Raw genomic sequence first — 14,317 nt, 5'->3', positions numbered from 1 at the left:
AATAACAAAATGGCCAGAATATCTAAAAAAACATCTGTGGAAGTGTAGGGGAGAAGGGGGCTTTGGGCTACAACACTTTAAGATGCACTACTGGGCTGCTAACTTAAATGTACTATCCTATTGGCGTAAGGGCCTGCCCTCAGCCCAGAATCAGATGGATTTACCCACCTGGCTTCAAATAGAATTAAATTTGTGTAGCGCCACCTCTCTCTTGGCCCTTCTTAACAACCCCACCAAGATAAAAACTCTTTCCTATGTTAATAACCCAACTGTAATTCATTCATTAAAAATTTGGAAACAAATTCAGTCATTCCTAGACATACCCAAAGTCTACATAGATAGTCCACTTTGCCACATCCATGCTTTTCCTCCTGCTTTAATGGATCCACTTTTTTTATGTGGAGGTCGAAAAACATTGTTTCAATTCAGGATCTTTACTCCAACAGAAACCTAATGTCATTCCAACAAATACAACAGACTTATGGTATACCAGCTACTCATTTCTTTAGGTACCTTCAGATCAGGAATTACATTAGGACCCATATACCAAGTTACGAGAAACTTCCCAAACACAACGCATTGGACAACTTTAGAAGTCTTACACCTGGAACCAGAGGCATAGTTTCTGCCTTATACCATATCCTACTAGCTCATGTAGCAGTGTCTATTGAAAAGCTGAAAAATGACTGGGAACAGGAACTTGATATGGAAATCAATGCTACAGTCTGGGAGGGGATTTTAGATAGAATACACAGCAGTTCTATTAATTCCAGGCATTCCCTTATTCAATTTAAAGTAGTCCATAGACTTCATTATTCCAAAGCCAAACTCCATGGCATATACCCTAATGTCTCTCCTTTATGCGATAAATGTAAACAACACACTGGTACTCTTACGCATCAATATTGGGCTTGTCCAAAGCTAGCGCTTTTCTGGTCTCTTGTATTTGATTACATTTCAAAAGCCTTTCATAAAACCATCACCCCAGACCCACTGCTTGCCATTTTTGGTTCTGTGAGGTATAGTTCTACTATCACCAACTACGAAGGGCAGGCTATTTCCTTATGTACTCTGTTAGCCAGGTGTGTCATCCTGCAACAGTGGAAATCAGAGGTGGACCCCTCGTTTCAGCAGTGGCTTGTGGAGCTGGGCAATGTTCTGCATTTGGAACATCTACGTTATGAGATTAGTAACAAGGATAGACTTTTCCAAAAAGCATGGCAGCCTTTGCTGGATAGGTGGACTGCTGACCAGGTGAAATAAGCTCATGGTGATGTTCATACCCCTTGAATCCATGTCACCCTATTATTTTTCATCTGTATGTAGTCTCAGAATTATTACTGTTGTGCTGACTCTTCCTTCTTGCTGGCCTTTCATTCATTCATTCTGCTTTGGGGGGTTAAGGTTTGTTGCTGTCTTTTTTTGTTTCCTTTTTGGTGCTTATTTCTCGGAAAAATTGAGGGCAAATGTATTTTACTTCCATTTGATTGTTTGTATTACCTTACTGAGTCCTTTAATAAAAAAAAAGGTCAGACAATGTAAGTGACCCTGTAGTTAATAATATAACTGTATCAGATCAGCAATTAGAATGTTTTACTCCCCTAAAAGAAACTGGATTACTTTCATTAATCTTGGCATCAAAAGCCTCAACTTGCGTACTAGATCCCTTACCTATACGTCTATTCAAACAGATAATACCTGAAGTAATTGAACCGCTTCTAAGAATAATAAATTCTTCTCTTAGGATTGGCTATGTACCCAAATCCTTTAAACTAGCAGTTATCAAACCCCTGATTAAAAAAATCTGACCTTGATCCCTGTCAGCTGTCCAATTATCGGCCAATATCAAACCTCCCCTTTATCTCCAAGATCCTTGAAAAAGCTGTGGCACAGCAGTTATGCTCCTATTTACATAGGAGTAACATCCATGACATGAATCAGTCAGGATTTAGACCTAATCATAGCACAGAAACAGCTTTGGTTAAAGTAGTAAATGACCTACTGTTAGCGTCTGATCAAGGCTGTGTCTCGCTGCTTGTGTTGCTTGACCTTAGTGCAGCATTTGATACCATTGATCATTCCATTCTTCTGGATAGACTAGAAAATGTTGTGGGAGTTAAGGGAACGGCCCTCTCCTGGCTCAGCTCTTATTTAACTGATCGCTATCAGTATGTTGATATAAATGGTGATATTTCTAGAGTCTAAAATCTAGACTTACTGAGGTAAAGTTTGGTGTTCCACAAGGTTCTGTCTTGGGTCAACTGCTTTTTTCTTTATATATGTTACCTCTGGGTGATATTATTCGTAAACATTGTATTAGTTTCCACTGTTATGCTGATGACACACAGTTGTATGTTTCTGCAAAACCTGATGAGAGACACCAGCTTAACTTCCTTCTGCTTAACTCTGACAAGACTGAAGTACTTGTACTAGGACCACATGTAGCTAGAAGTAAGTTTTCTGATTACACAGTAACTCTGGATGGCCTTTCTGTTTCTTCATGTGCAGCAGTAAAAGACTGATTAAAAAGAGTGATTATTGACCCCAGTCTTTCATTCAAAACTCACATTGATAACATTTATCTGGATAGCTTTCTTTCATCTCAGAAATATTGCTAAGATAAGAAATTCAATGTCACTACGTGATATGGAAAAACCAGTTCATGCTTTCATTACCTCCAGGTTGGATAATTGTATTGCCTTACTGTCTGGATGTTCCAATAAGTGCATAAACAAGCTCCAGTTAGTTCAAAATGCAGCAGCAAGAGTCCTTACTAGAACTAGAAAATATGACCACATCACCCCTGTCTTATCCACACTGCATTGGCTCCCAATCAAATTTCGTATTGATTATAAAATACTACTATTGACCTTTAAAGCACTGAATGGTCTCGCACCACAGTACCTGAGTGAACGTCTGCTCCTCTATGACCCACCATGCCTACTTAGATCAAAAGGTGCAGGATATCTGCTGGTACCTCATATAGTGAAGGCTACATCAGGGGGCAGAGCCTTTTCTTACAAAGCCCCACAGTTATGGAACAGCCTTCCAAGTAGTGTTTGGAAGTCAGACACAGTCTCAGCGTTTAAGTCTAGGCTGAAAACATATCTGTTTAGTCAAGCCTTTTATTAATGGTGTTTATGAGGTAAAGGTGTAGATCTGGAGGGTCCTCAGACATAGAGTGTTTTGGTAAACTGGAATATATGGATGCTGTCAGTCCCCACTCGCTTGCTCACTCGAGTTTGTTGACGGTGTAGTGGCTGGCTGCTTTATGTCCCGGGGCTCCCTCATGCCAGTGTTACCTTCAGTCTCTCCCCTTTTAGTTATGCTGTCATAGTTAGTTGCCGGAGTCCCTGCTTGTACTCAGTGCAATACGTATACTGTTCCTACTTATTCAGGTGACATTGGGCATACCGAACAACCTGTGTTTTCTCTCCCCCTCTCTCTCTCTCCCCCTCCCCCCAAATCTGTCCCTCTGAGTTACATGTTGGTCCTGGGATCAAGATGCTGACCTCTTCTGCTCCTCAGACCTGCTTGATCCATCCTGGTACCCTGTGTCTGGTTGGAGTCTCATCGCATCACTCCTGTGGAGGATGGCCCCATGAGGACAGTTGAAAGTCACACCTGGAGGATGCTCTGGACTCTTTCAGTTATGCTTTTATGGCTGAGGACTACAGTTGACTTGCTAACTTTAGGACTGCAGCTGTCATGAACAGTTTTGCACTCAAGTTTCCATCAATGAAGAGTTTATAACATCAATGAAACTGACTTCATGTTAAAACTGTTAATGTTATAGTTATGCTGTCTGTTGTTGCCCAAATGAGGATGGGTTCCCTTTTGAGTCTGGTTCCTCTCGAGGTTTCTTCCTCATGTCGTCTGAGGGAGTTTTTCCTTGCCACCATCGCCACAGGCTTGCTCATTGGGGATAGATTAGGGATAAAATTAGCTCATGTTTTAAGTCGTTCAAATTCTGTAGAGCTGCTTTGTGACAGTGTTTATTGTTAAAAGCGCTATACAAATAAACTTGACTTGAGTCTTCTGATGACTCTTCCATGAAGGTTATATTTGTTCAGGTGTCGCTGCATAATAGAACAGTGCACCACCACTCCAGGGTCTGCTAAATCTTTCTGAAGGTCTTTTGCAGTCAAACAGGGGTTTTTATTTGCCTTTCTAGCAATCCAATGGGCAGTTCTTTCAGAAAGTTTTCTTCATCTTCCAGACCTCACCTTGATCGCCACTGTTTCTGTTAACTGCCATTTCTTAATAACATTACAATCTGAAGAAACAGCTACCTGAAAACACTTTGCTACATTCTTGTAGCCTTGTCCTGCTTTGTGAGCATCAATTATTTTATTATTCAGAATGCAAGGGAGTTGCTTAGAGGAGCCCATTGCTGTTGATTTTCGGGACAAGTTTGAGGAGTCAGAGAATTTATACAGCTTTGAAATCTGCATCATCTGACCTTTCCTAATGAAGTATTTGAACAAGCCACAGCTCAATAAGCTAATTAAGGTCTGTAACCTTGGTAAAAGTTACCTGAGAACTCAAATGTATTGGGGTGCCCAAACTTTCGCATGGTGTTCCTTTTCTTTTTTCACTCTCCAATTGTACAAAAAAAAAATAATACACAAATCTTGCAGAAAACACTGAAAAGAAATGTGTTGTCTTTACCTTTATGCCTTTTGGTGATCAGTTCATCTTCTGCTCACTTAACTATTCACAGTAACAGACATTTTCAGTAAGGGTGCCCAAACTTTTGCATGCCACTGTATGTATATTATATTTATGTTGATGATGCCCTTTATTGTCACATGTACCAGCAAAATTAGCCGTCAACCTGTCCGTACATATACAACATACAATTGACATAGGGTAGCTCATGTTTTAAGTCGTTCAAATTCTGTAAAGCTGCTTTGCGACAGTGTTTATTGTTAAAAGCGCTATACAAATATTTTTATACAAATTTTATTTACTGCTATGCACTTCTGGTTAGATGCAATCTGCATTTCGTTGCCTTGTACCTATGATGTGCAATGACAAAGTTGAATCTAATCTAATCTAAGTAGGTGGTGAAGAAACTAATAATTTTTATTCTATCCACATTCACTGGATATAAGCAATCACATGCTCCGATTGGCTACTCTACTACTATGCTATCAGCTCATATACAGTAAGTAGAGAAAAGCAAAATGGCGGAGCGTGTTGCTGAACCAACCGAGGATGAAATAAATACTCTACTCGAAAACAAAACCCCCCAAAATACAAAAAAGCAACAAAATATGGAATAAAAAGTATTTCATGGTAAGAACATATATTTTTTATTTTTCAACATTTTTCACAAATTGATACTGTGGATACAGATCATTTCATCCAATGCCATTTCATCCAAAGCCTTTTTCATATGCACTATTAATTATTTTATATTTTGGGTATTTGTTTGTTTGAAAAAAAGAGGAATTCTCAATGGAATTTGACTGAAGTAAAACAATATTTTTGTAAAATGAAAATGAAACCGGAAATGATGGGAATCAGCAAGTGTCAACTTCGGGTGCATTCGGCCAAGGCCACTTGTGGGGAGAGATCATTTTTATTGGACCAAATTACATAGAAAATCTACACTTGCCAGATATTCTTGGCAAGTGCGAGATGTAAGATATGATATCCAGATATTTTCTCAGTCTTTATATAGGCACGCTAATGGCTCTTGATCATGTACAGGTGAGCCTCATTAACACCGGGCGTGAGAGTCCACTCAGGTCTGAGGTGCCGAGTGGACTCTCGCACGTGCGCTGTTAATGAGGCTCACCTGCACATGATCAAGAAGCATCAGCATGTCTATATAAAGACTGAGAAAATGCATGTTCAATGTGAAGTATTATGCCATATCAGCACATATTACCAAGCATTATTCTCCTGTGTAGATTCCCTGGGTTTCCAATCCTGTTTCCTGTTCTTAGTTTCCATTTTTGTCTTTGCCTGATTTAGCCTGTTTGTGCCTCACCTGACCTTTTGCTAGGTTCATGTTTAAATGATTTGTTAAATGCTTATATCTCGATCTTCTCGCACATATAAAATAATTGATGGTGCGTATGAAAAAGGTTTTGATTGTGCTTAATGTACTCCCTTAAATGAATTATGGGTTGTTTATATTTTGATCTTGTCACACATATAAAATAATTGATAGTGCATATGAAAAAGGCTTTGGACGAAATGGCATCAGACAAAATGGTCACTGGACAAAGTGTCCTGACCCTGCTACTGTCAGTTTGCCGGTTTGTTTACATTCTAAGCAGAAATGATTTTGTCAGACATTTTGTATAAAGTTATTTATTGAATTTGCAAAATTTAAAAAAAAAAAATGCTCTGTTTCTCAAAATCCAGTGAATGTGGATATAATAAGTTATTCCACTCAATCTCATCATATGTTTTCTGTTTCTGGTTGAGAGTACGCCATGCGCATTCTGGCTGCTGCTTCTCAATGGAGCTTTGTATTTTATTTTATTTTCTCTTTTGTTTTTCTTTTTGTGTTTGTGCAGTTTGATGTTTGTTTGAGTGTTTTGTCCGCCAGTTGTGGTGTAGTTCTGGACCCAGTTTTGGGCGTCGGGTCCCTCCAGGCCTTGATTTGCCTTGGGTGATGCCTGTGCTCCTCCCTGAGGACTGCAGTGAGCTCATTGCTCATTTTAACATTGTGGTTGTCCAGCGCTCTGTGCAGCAGTGTTTTAGTGCTTGGCATGATGTTCCGAGTAGTGGCATCACAGCGACTGTGCAGGAGGTTTGGGACATACCAGCACTCTGCGTGGCGGTGCATCTGTGCTCGCTTTGTGGATCTATGGTGTGGTGTTAAACAATCAGTAGAATAACACTTAGTAGGCTTATGAAAAGTGAAGACAATACTGTGCAAAGAACAAAACAGACAAAGGGGTATAAATACAGACATAAACAAAAAGGTACAGGTGATTGTGATTAGAACTCAGGTGAACCACTCCTAGGAAGTGGTTCTGGATTGGATGATGGCGTGCGCGTGGTAGTGACTGGTGTGTGAACAGGGATTATGGGAACTGGAGTCCTGAGGGTTGAGGTAGATGGAGGGTGAGCTCAGAAGCATGACAGTACCCCCCTCCCCCCAGGAGTCCAAGGGACAAGGACGACCACGATGTCCACCACATACACTGCTGGGAACACTCCTGGACAAGCCTTCAGTGCTGCTGCAGTGCTGGACAGAGGGTCATCACTGCAGACGACCTCTGGAACCACCTTTGCGCAGATTGCTGGGAGGGCTGGACACACGGCACCTGGGACAGCCCCTAGGCCGAGGCGCAGGCTTCTCTGGATGATGCTGATGGAACTCCTCCACCAACCCAGGATCCAGGAGATCTTGTACAGGACCCCAGCTATGCTCCTCAGGCCCATAAACCTCCCAGTCCACTAGGTACGGGAGAGTCCCTCCTCTCCTTCTGGAGTCCAGCAGCCAGCAGACAACATACACTGGGGTGCCTTCCACGTACACTGGAGGTGGGGGCATGACACCAGGTGTGGCCTCGTCCAACAGACCTAAGACAACAGGTTTCAAGAGAGATGCATGAAATAAGTTGGAAACACAGTCATGCACAGGCAGATCTAATTTGTAAGTAACCTCATTAATTCTCTGGAGAATCTTAAACAGACCAATATATTTGGGCAATAATTTTCTACTTCCCTCAGGAAACCTGAAGTCCCAGGTCAACAGCCACACTCAGTCCCCAAGAAGGTAGGTAGGTGTGTCACCTCTATGGCGAACCACCAGTCTCTTGTGTTGGCGGAGGATGTTCTCGATCTGCTCGTGGGTCTGTTTCCAGACCTGCTCGCTCTGTTGCATCCAACTGTCAATGGCCGGGTTGTCAGAGGGCATGGAAGACCATGGCATTAAGGGGGCGTGGCAGCGGGGGCGTGGTCAAGCATCGGTCTGTGACCGGAGGGCAGAGTCAGGGAAGGTAAGTGGCAGAAATCACTGCACCTGATGTTAATATGTGTTTGTGTGTCTTCCCCAGTGACCGCACCCTATTTAAGGAGAGAGAGCTCTCTCCCCAACCAGACGACTTGTGTGTGCGCGTGCGTGTGTGGCTGGGAGAGTAAACATTTGCACTGAAAAGTGAAAATAAAAAGAGTTTTGTGAACTCAGTTCTGGCCTGCCATCCTTCTGTGCTCGACCCACCCATACGAACTATCACAGTGGTACCGAAACCCGGAACCGAGCACAGAAGAGAACAGCTCCATGGAGTCCTCCCCCTTTGCAGACCTGATCCACGCCATCACCAAGGCCCAACAGAGCCAGCACCAGGTGCTGCTTGCCCTCCGAAAGGAGCAAGAACAATGGTTCGAGGCCCTGGTGCTGGTGCAACAGGAAGATCGTCAGGCATTCTGGCAGCTCCTCGCGTTGGCGGGGTCCACCAACTCCACCGCCGTGGGCCCTTCCCCCCTCACCCTAACGAAGATGGGCCCGCAGGGCGACCCCGAGGCCTTCCTCACACTCTTTGAGCAGGTAGCAGAGACCTCGGGGTCGTCGGTGGAACAGCGCACGGTGCACCTCCTCCCCCTGCTAACGGGAGAGGTGCAGCTGGCCGCGCTACAGCTCCCCGCCAACCGCCGGCTGACCTACGCGGACATTCGCCGGGCCGTCCTCCAGCGTGTGGGGTGCTCCCGCGAGCAACAACGTCAGTGCTTCCGCGCTTTGCACTTGGATGAAGTCGGCCGGCCGTTCGAGTTTGGCCAGCAACTCCGGGACGCCTGCTGGCAATGGTTGAGGGCCGACAACCGTGACGCCGAGGGAATCATCAACCAGGTGGAACTGGAGCAGTTCATCGCACGTTTACCAGCAGGAACCACAGGGTGGGTCCAGTGCCACCACCCAGCATTGCTGGATCAGGCAATCGAGCTGGCGGAGGACCATTTGGTGGCTATCCTGACGGCAGGACAGCAGACAACCTCTTCTCTCTCTCCTCCTCGCCCCATTCCCCCACTGCGGGGGCCGGCGCCACCCCAGCCGGCCCGCCACACCTGCGGTGCCCTCCTGTTTCTCCCTTCTGTGTCTGTCTCTCCCCCTCCCCTCAGGTGAGTGAGCCCCAGAGCACTAGTGCAGAGAGGAAGCCTGGGCCGGTTTGTTGGCCCTGCAGGGAGCCGGGCCACCTCCAACAGCAGTGCTTGGTAATGGAGGTGGGCGCGGTAGTTCAGATCCCCGACGTGCCAGGAGCTGCCCTCGATCGGGCCAGAGCGTATCGCATACCGGTGAGTGTCCAAGGGGATAAATATCAGGCATTGGTGGATTCTGGTTGTAATCAGACCTCAATTCACCAAAGTCTGGTGCAAAACGAGGCATTGGGAGGAGCACAGGGGGTGAAGGTGTTGTGTGTGCACGGGGATGTTCACAGCTACCCTTTGGTGTCGGTCCACATTTTTTTCCAAGGGGAAAAATTCATAGTGAAGGCGGCGGTTAATCCTCGCCTTACCCACTCTTTTTAATTTTGGGGACTGATTGGCCGGGATTTCGGGATTTAATGACACACTTGGTGAAGAGTGAGTCCTGCCATTTAACAGGGGGAGATCCCATTGTCGCTTTGGTGGGAGCAGCTGTCGCAGAGCCGTCTCCGTCATCTCCGCGTCAGAGTGAGGAGCCGCCGGCCCCTCCTCTCTCTATTGGGGAATCCCTCGCGGATTTCCCATTAGAGCAATCATGAGACGAGACTCTGCGGCATGCGTTTGATCAAGTGAGAGTAATCGATGGTCAAACGCTCCAGCTGAACGCCACCCCGTCCTTCCCCTACTTCACGATTATGAAGGATAGATTATACCGAGTGATGCAGGACACTCAGACCAAAGAGTGAGTCACACAGCTTTTAATTCCAAAGAGCCGCCGGGAATTGGTATTCCAGGTGGCTCACTTTAATCCCATGGCTGGACACTTAGGGCAGGATAAGACACTAGCCTGAATAATGGCCCGATTCTATTGGCCAGGGATTCACGGCGATGTCCGTAGGTGGTGTATGGCGTGCCGTGAATACCAGTTAGTAAATCCAGCGGCCATCCCAAAAGCACCTTTGCGCCCTCTACCGTTAATCGAGACCCCGTTCGAAAGAATTGGGATGGATCTCGTCGGGCCATTAGATCAGTCAACACGAGGATATCGCTTTATATTAGACCTGGTGGACTATGCAATGCAATACCTGGAAGCCTTGCCTCTTCGCAATATCTCAGCATGCAGTATTGCGGAGGCACTCTTCCGCGTCATCTCCCGAGTTGGAATCCCGAAAGAGATTCTGACTGATCAAGGCACCTTGTTTATGTCACGAACACTGAACGAACCGTATAGGTTATTTGGTATTAAGCCGATCCGCACCAGCGTGTATCACCCACAAACGGACGGTTTAGTTGAACGGTTTAATCGCACCCTCAAGAACATAATTTAAAATTTCGTAAGTGAGGACGCACGTAACTGGGATAAATGGCTTGAGCCCTTGTTATTTGCAGTGCGAGAGGTCCCCCAAGCCTCAACAGGGTTCTCCCCGTTTGAATTATTATATGGGCATAAGCCGCGCGGCATTTTAGATGTGCTGCGAGAAAATTGGGAGGAGGAACCTTCACCAAGTAAAAACAAAATTCAAATACGTTATTGACCCGCGCGCAAAACTCCACACACTCACGCACCTAACCCAGGAGAATTTGTGGCAGGCCCAAGAATGGAAGATCCGCCTGTACGACAAGGGTACGCTCCTTAGAGAGTTCGTACCGGGAGATAAGGTACTCGTCCTGTTGCCCACATCGAGCTCTAAATTAGTCGCCAAGTGGCAAGGGCCCTTCGAGGTCACACGGCGAGTCGGGAATGTTAACTATGAGGAGAGGCAAATGGACAGGCGTGGGGCGCTACAGGTTTACCACCTCAATCTACTCAAACTCTGGAATGAGGAGGTCCCCATAGCGTTGGTGTCGGTGGTTCCGGAGAAGGCGGAGCTGGGGCCAGAGGTTCAAAAAGGCGCATTGACATCGCATACCTCTCCGGTCCCCTGTGGAGACCACCTCTCCCTGACCCAACTCGCGGAGGTTGCCCAGTTGCAGACCGAGTTTTCGGACGTGTTCTCGCCACTGCCCAGCCGCACCAACCTCATAGAACACCACATTGAGATGCCCCCGGTGGTGGTAGTGCGTAGCCGCCCTTACAGGCTACCTGAACACAATAAAAAGGTGGTTCGGGAAGAACTCGAGGCCATGCTCGAAATGGGCATCATCAAGGAGTCCCACAGTGACTGGAGCAGCCCGGTGGTCTTGGTACCCAAGGCCGACGGGTCGGTCCAGTTCTGTGTGGACTATAGAAAAGTCAACGCAGTGTCTAAATTCGACACGTACCCAATGCCTCGTATTGATGAGTTGCTCGATCGACTAGGCACTGCTCGCTTTTATTCGATGCTGGATTTAACAAAGGGATACTGGCAGATCCCCTTGACTCCACTATTCTGAGAAAAAAATTGCCTTTTCCACACCGTTCGGTTTACACCAATTCAATCACACTTCCGTTCGGGCTGTTCGGGGTGCCCGCTACGTTTCAGCGGCTAATGGACAGGGTCCTCCGCCCCCACGCCACCTATGTGGCTGCCTACCTCGACGACATAATCATCTAGAGTAATGACTGGCCGAGGCATCTCGAACATCTGAGGGCCATCCTTAGGTCACTGAGGCAAGCGGGTCTCACAGCCAACCCAAAGAAGTGTGCGATTGGGCGGGTGGAAGTACGGTATCTGGGCTTCCACTTGGGCAACGGGCAGGTGCGTCCCCAAATTAACAAGACCGCAGCAATTGCGTCCTGCCCGAGGCCCAAGACCAAAAAGGGGGTGAGACAGTTCCTGGGGCTGGCTGGCTATTATCGGAGGTTTATACCTAATTATTCGGACATCACCAGCCCACTGACTGATCTCACTAGAAAGGGGGCACCAGATCCGGTCCAGTGGATGGAGCAATGCCAGCGGGCTTTTTCTGAGGTAAAGGCCGCACTGTGTGGGGGGCTACTTTCACACTCCCCTGACTTTTCTCCCTCATTTATATTACAGACGGATGCGTCGGACAGAGGGCTGGGGGCGGTTTTGTCCCAGGAGGTGGAGGGGGAGGACCGCCCAGTCCTATACATCAGTGGGAAGCTGTCGGTGCGTGAGGGGCGCTACAGCACCATTGAAAAAGAGTGCCTGGTGATCAAGTGGGCAGTCCTCGCCCTCCGTTACTACCTGCTGGGGCGCCCTTTCACCCTCTGTTCGGACCACACGCCCCTCCAGTGGCTCCACCGCATGAAGAATGATGGTCCACAGGCCGGGGGCGCAGATGGTCATGGCGGACTTCCTCTCCCGTCAAGGGGGGGGGGGGGGGGGGGGGGGAGTCGGCTGCAGGGGTATGTGGCAGCGGGGGCGTGGTCAAGCGCCGGTCTGTGACAGGAGGACGGAGTCAGGGAAGGTAAGTGGCAGAATCACTACACCTGAGGTCAATTAACCTGTTTGTGTGTGTCTTCCCAATGACCGCGTGCTATTTAAGGAGGGAGAGCATAGAGCAGAGGAGCTCATCCCCGAACCAGATGCCAGTTGTGTGTGTGTATGTCTGTCTAGTTAAGAGTTGTTCACTGAAAAGTGTGGCAATAAAACCCCTATTTCAGAACCTGATCTCTGTCCTGCTGTCCTCTGTGCTCCACCCATCCTTACAAACCATTACATGTACAAATGGAGGAAATTCAAGACCATTGTTACCCTCCCCAGGAGTGGTTGACCAACAAAGATCACTCCAAGAGCAAGGCATGTAATAGTCAGCAAAGTCACAAAGGACCCCAGGGTAACTTCTAAGCAACTGAAGGCCTCTCTCACATTAACATTAGCCAATGTTCATGAGTCTACCATCAGGAGAACACTGAACAACAATGGTGTGCATGGTAGGGTTGCTAGGAGAAAGCCACTGCTCTCCAAAAAGAACATTGCTGCTCATCTGCAGTTTGCTTAAGATCACATGGACAAGCCTGAAGCCTATTGGAAAAATGCTTTGTGGACAGATGAGACCAAAATAGAACTTTTTGGTTTCAATGAGAAGCGTTATGTTTGGAGAAAGGAAAATACTGCATTCCAGCATAAGAACCATATCCCATCTGTGAAACATGGTGGTGGTAATATCATGGTTTGGGCCTGTTTTTCTGCATCTGGGCCAGGACGGCTTGCCATCATTGATGGAACAATGAATTCTAAAGGAAAATGTCAGGACATTTGTCCATGAACTGAATCTCAAGAGAAGGTGGGTCATGCAACAAGACAATGACCCTAAGCACACAAGTCGCTCTACCAAAGAAGGGTTAAAGAAAAATTAAGTTCATGTTTTGTAATGGCCAATTCAAAGTCCTGACCTTAATCCAATTGAAATGTTGTGGAAGGACCTGAAGCGAGCAGTTTATGTGAGGAAACCCACCAACATCCCAGAGTTGAAGCTGTTCTGTACGGAGGAATGGGCTAAAATTCCTCCAACCTGGTGTGCAGGACTGATCAACAGTTACTGTGAACATTTAGTTGCAGTTATTGCTGCACAAGGGCGTCACACCAGATACTGAAAGCAAAGGTTCACATACTTTTGCCACTGACATATGTAATATTGGATAATTTTCCTCAATAAATATATGACCAAGTATAATATTTTTGTCTCATTTGTTTAACTGGGTTCTCTTTGTCTACTTTTCGGACTTGTGTGAAAATCTGATGTTTTAGGTCGTATTTATGCAGAAATATAGAAATTTCTAAAGGGTTCACAAACTTTTAAGCACCCCTGTGTGTGTGTATATATCAAAAAGACAGTATTCACATTTTTCCAGAAGGATCAAAGGATTTGCAAACACATGCAACAGGTTCTGCAGTTGCTGTGTCCAGTTATCACGTGGAAATGAGTAAGAGAACTTCTGATTGAGTGTATATCCAGTGGAATGGTTTGCCACACTGTTGGCATTAGAATGGACTGATCAGGTAGACTGCAAAAATATATTAATATGTAGTGATTCCATGTCTGGCAGCACGGTGGTGTAGTGGTTAGCACTGTCACCTCACAGCAAGAACGTTCTGGGTTTGAGCCCAGCAGCCGACGAGGGCCTTTCTGTGTGGAGTATGCATGTTCTCCCCATGCCTGCGTGGGTTTCCTCCGGGTGCTCCAGTTTCCCCCACAGTCCAAAGACATGCAGGTTAGGCTAATTGGTGGCTCTAAATTGACCGTAGGTGTGAATGTGAGTGTGAATGGTTGCCTGTGTCTATGTGTCAGCCCTGCGATAACCTGGCAACTTATCCAG

At 46.3% G+C, this 14,317-nt stretch overlaps 1 protein-coding gene across 2 annotated transcripts in view; it reads left to right on the top strand.

Annotated features, from left to right (window-relative positions):
* The window catches only part of LOC132871002 (zinc finger protein 501-like), a 144,156-nt gene that overhangs the window by 68,063 nt on the left and 61,776 nt on the right, over positions 1-14,317 (top strand). The window lies entirely within an intron of this gene.

This window comes from Neoarius graeffei, chromosome 22, assembly GCF_027579695.1.
Source record: "Neoarius graeffei isolate fNeoGra1 chromosome 22, fNeoGra1.pri, whole genome shotgun sequence".
In the NCBI taxonomy this organism is placed as follows: domain Eukaryota; kingdom Metazoa; phylum Chordata; class Actinopteri; order Siluriformes; family Ariidae; genus Neoarius; species Neoarius graeffei.
This window is presented reverse-complemented; position numbering and strand designations above follow the sequence as displayed.